The sequence below is a fragment of the Pteropus vampyrus genome, unplaced genomic scaffold (genome assembly GCF_000151845.1).
Source record: "Pteropus vampyrus isolate Shadow unplaced genomic scaffold, Pvam_2.0 Scaffold71, whole genome shotgun sequence".
NCBI classification, from domain to species: Eukaryota; Metazoa; Chordata; class Mammalia; order Chiroptera; family Pteropodidae; genus Pteropus; species Pteropus vampyrus.
Genome location: NW_011888852.1, coordinates 4,222,449 through 4,227,204, shown reverse-complemented (window position 1 = coordinate 4,227,204; position 4,756 = coordinate 4,222,449). Strand labels below are relative to the sequence as shown.

At 42.3% G+C, this 4,756-nt stretch overlaps 1 protein-coding gene and 1 long non-coding RNA gene across 8 annotated transcripts in view; both read left to right on the top strand.

The window, feature by feature from the left end:
* Positions 1-4,756, top strand: part of DCLK1 (doublecortin like kinase 1) — a 327,891-nt gene that overhangs the window by 35,057 nt on the left and 288,078 nt on the right. The window lies entirely within an intron of this gene.
* Positions 1,871-4,756, top strand: part of LOC111740984 — a 16,670-nt gene continuing 13,784 nt past the window's right edge. Inside the window, exon 1 of the long non-coding RNA XR_002780820.1 lies at positions 1,871-4,753. This is a non-coding gene — a long non-coding RNA (uncharacterized LOC111740984). The remainder of the gene's footprint in view (positions 4,754-4,756) is intronic.

The window sequence follows — 4,756 nt, the reverse complement described above, 5'->3', positions numbered from 1 at the left end:
GTTATTATTTCTGTCCCTTATTCAATAAGGCTTAATTATCAATAATGTTAATAATACTTTTCTACCTAAAGCCACTTTTTCCCTTGACTTGTCTTATTTTCCAAGGTCTCTTTTATTCGGTGCATGCCTATGATGTGTGGTCTGCACTCTTGATGAGTAAGCATGGGATACTTAGAAGGCAAATGTGATCAGATGTGAGGAAGGATAGGGAAAAATGAAGAAAATGAAAAGAGAAAGAAAAGGCATCGCAGACGAATAAGGGATATTCCTTGGGCCGTACGGTAGAGAGTGGTGATATTAGAAGTGAAACCATATAACATGCGTGACAGCTGCTAACATGTATTCAGCAGTTGGCTTTTTGCTAGGTTCTGTGTTAAACACTTCATACACATTATAAAATTTGATCCTCACACCAGCCCTATGAGGTGAGTTCTATATATTTTTCTCTTTTACAGATGAAGAAACTGAGATTTAGAGCGATTACGTACTTTGTTCATTATAATACAGCTAGAAAATAATTCAAGACCCAAAACTATTATATATTCTTGCTTTCCAGTAAGAAATTGAAGCAGGTTTAGAGTTGCGTATAGTCAAAAGTATTCGCGCTGCTAAGTAATTAAACAAAATAAAAACTATAGCGTATTGGCAAGCAGGAAAAATGGCGAGAAGGCATTCTAAGCAAAAGGAATAGTGTGGGGTAATGACCTGAGGTAGGAAAGCAAGGGGGCTGGTCTGCGACAGTAGATATATTGGATTTGGGGAGGGGCGATGTCTCAGGCATAGGAATTAGGAATAGGAATTAGGAAGATAGATCAATATGGAAAAGTAGGTGGCAAATGGAAGGGGGATGGATAAGCAGTGGCGAGAGTGGAAGGGAGGATCCAGATCAATAAGACATAAAGAACCTTCTTAACATCAGCTTTATCATGTGAAGCGTATCACACTAAGAGTAGTAGCTACTGTATCTGCCTTCACTCACACATTACACGTATTTATACTTCTGGGTGTTGTGACTGAAAGAAAATTTCCAGATTAATTGTATAAACATACAGAGAAGCTAACATGGCTCTCTGAAGTTTGCATTGTCATTTTCCAATCAGTCAGTTGTCACATAGAAAGACATGTTCCAGGCATTGAGGATGCAAAGGTGAGTAGTGCAGCTCTCATCCTGAGGCACTCACAGTGCAGAGCAGGGGACAAGCATTTCAACAAAAGGTTACCATGTGCTAAGTACTAAGTCATGTGACAGCAGAGCAGAAAAGGAGACTTGGCTGTTGGCTTGGGGTAAAGTGGAGCCTGAGGGGCAAGACAAATACAATGGACAGAGGACCTGAACAGACACTTCTCCCAAGACAGCATACAAATGGCCAACAGTAGGGAAATGCAAATCAAAACCACAGTGAGATACCACCTCATACCTGTTAGAAAGGCTGTCATCAATAGGTATTGGAGAGGTCATGGCAAAAAAGGAACCCTCATTCACTGCCGATGGGAATGTAAGTTGGTACAGCCACTCTGGAAAACAGTATGGAGGTTCCTCAAAAAATTAAAAATAGAATTACCATAAGACCCAGCAATCCCTCTTCTTGGTATCTACCTCCAAGATTTGAAAACATTTATTCATAGAAATATGCACCCTGATGTTCATAGCAGCATTATTCATGGTGGCCAAGACATGGAAACAACTGAAGTGTCCTTTGACAGATGATTGGATAAAGAAGATGGGGTACATATATACAATGGAATATTACTCAGCCATTAGAAAAGATGAAATGCTGCCATTTGCGACAGCATGGGTGGATCTTGAGATTATCATGCTAAATGAAATAAGTCAGGAAAAGTTGAGAATCCTATGATTTCACTCATATGTGGGATATAAAACTGAGAACAACAAATGAACATGACAAACAAGCAGAGGCTCATGGACAGGGACCATAGTTTAGTGGTTACTAGAAGAAAGGAGGATAGAGCGGGGTGGACGAGTGGAGAAGGTCAAATATGTGGTGACAGAAGGAGATTTGACTTCGGATGGTGAACACACAATTCAATACACATACGAAGTATTATTGAATTGTACACCTGAAACCTATTTGATTTTATTAACCAATGTCACCCCCAATCAATTTAATAAAAAACCAAGATGTTATTGTGCTCCCTTGCTGTTTCTCTAAGTTATCTCACTAGAAACCTGAGCATTGTCCTGCTGTCTTTCCTTTCTCTGCCCTGCCCCGTGTCCAGTGAGTCCCTCAGTGGCTCACTCAGGTGGCCCCAGGCCCGCTGTGGGAATCGTTCCCCTTCTCCGTGGGGGTGCTCAGTGGCTGCACTGTTGTAGACGGTCCCAGCTGGCCTTTCTGCTTTCTGTCTCTTTCCCCTTCAGCCATCCTCCATGCTGCCTCCTACGACACGGAGCTGATTAGGTCACTGTCCCTCATTTCGTCCTAGCATGATGTGTGAAAACTTTCAGGTCGTGGGTCCCTTCTTCCTTGTCATTATCACTCGTTTCTTGCCCTTTACCCCCTTGAGGTGTGTGCCTGTGTCCCAACTCTCCAGACAGCTCACTGTTTCTAACACCAAGTGTCTTTGCGGTTCTGTTCTCTCTGCCCGAAATGCCCCCATCGGGTCTTCTTGGGGACTCCTCTCCCGGGACCAGTTCCCCTGCACTGTTTAGACATCACCCGTGTAACCAGAGACTGAGCAGCTGTGAGACTTTTCATCCAGAAAGCCTCGAATGCCCAGACCCAATAGTTATTTTTCTTTTTGTCTTTATCCTTCACCGGGCCAATAAATGCTGAATATCTTTTCTTACAAAACAGTAGTAAACCTACGGCTGCATGTCACCCCATTCTGAAGTAAAACCCGCCTCATTGTGCATTGTAGGGCAGCTCATGGTCTATAAAGGTAAAGTGCATTCAATTTTAAAAATAGTGATAGGTTATGGACATGCTGCTCATCCCTGCAAAACATGTGGTACATTTTACATTTGGGGACTATAATCATTGAAAACATACGATCTGAATTATTAAAAAGTTTTGATCCTTTCCATTTGACTAGTAATGATTAGTCACCAGCCAAGTAAAAACTTTGGTTCTCTCACGCTGCCAAGTAGAGATTAAAGCGTCATCCGCCTTTACCGCTAGCTCTTGTTGGAGTCACTCACATACCAGAGGAAACACGATTTTGTCTAGTTTCATATCTGAAATGTTGGAGAGAAAAAAAATCAAGGTGGGCTAGATGTCATCGGAGACAAGAGTTAGAGCCTTCGAAACAAAAAGGAAGTTAGAGATTTTAAATCCCCAAACTGTCTGTTGTACCTTTCTTTGTACCGAGAAAACAGAAGAAAAAGAAAAAAAGGAGGTGTCTTTGCCAGCGAGTTGAGGCGGAAAGAGTGGGTGACGGGAAACTGGAAACGAGGAGGAACATTTCCCGAATGGCCACTGGCGTTCTTCTTGGAAGATGGCCCTGAGAAGGTCGTGAGGGAGTGGAATGATTACATAGGAAAGAAACGTAGACAGACCGACTTGGGTCAAGATTCTGTTTCCAGAAGTAGTTAGAGTTCTATTAACTGTACACAGCATACCAGGAAAGGCCTGAGTTCCCATCTAGCTGAGACACTGGCCCGTTGCTCCTGGGTCATCCTATTCCATTGATAATGTGAGGTTTTCTAGTCAAGCAAGGTTGAGCTTCCACATCTATCCATAAACATATGAGATTACATAGAGAAGAGTGTTTTGAAGTAGACCAGAAATCGGATCTTATCGTACACATGAAAAAATATATTAAAATCTGCTTCCAAATCATATTAATTGATTCTGGTAAAAGCCATTTTAAACTGATTTCCGACTTTCTTATTCCAAAGTTGCATGGAGAGATAGCACCTGTGATGGTAAGTAGATCGAGAATATTTTTTTAAAACATAGAATACAATTTACTTCTTTTATTGGTTATTGATATTCCTTTTATTTTGAAAAAGTAGTCATAAAAAATTAGAGTCCACAGGAACATGGAAATAGAGATCAGAGGAGAGGAGGAATGTAGTGTGCTGAGTAAACAGTTACACTAGAAAGCGAGGCTAAGACTAGTGTTCTGCGTTATCCTGAGCTCAGACCTCTACGGAAATGTGGTTATCACAGGACGCCTGTTAGCAAAAGAATAAAATTTTTGAGTTTGTCAGGAGCTACAGGTATTTCCCTAACACTGATGTTAACAGTTTGCTTCCTCAGAATCTCTAGGTACCTCGGAAGCCCTTGCCGTCCCAGACTTATGGTATTTAGTAAAGATTCCAGAATCCTTCTATATAAAAGAAAGGTTCAGGAAAAGCTTTAAGCCTGGACCCTACAGGGGACAGCATCTGAGGTCCAGAGCCAAGTGCCTGTCTGGCTCTGTGGCAGCCCCCACACCTGCCCACAGAGGGAGTGCCCTGCATCGGGTCTGCTCATTCCTCCCTGGAAGCAGGTCCCCAACCTCAGACCCTCCTCTCTGCGTAAAAAGGAAGTTTTCCCAAAAGCAAATGCGTCTGCAGAGTGGCACCTCATGTAGGACACCCTTTATAATGGCCATGCGGGCCAGCTCCTGTGTCCCAACCATGAATCTGGGAACAGAACAAAGTCGGCTTCATCTGCACAGCCACGAGGCCCTTCAGTGTTTTCCCACCACGTGTCAGTGATCAGTCGGCAAAAGTAAATTTACTGTTAAATTCTAAATAGGAAAACCACGTGTAACTTCACCATTTTTCCCACATCACATTTTTAAAGTTGTT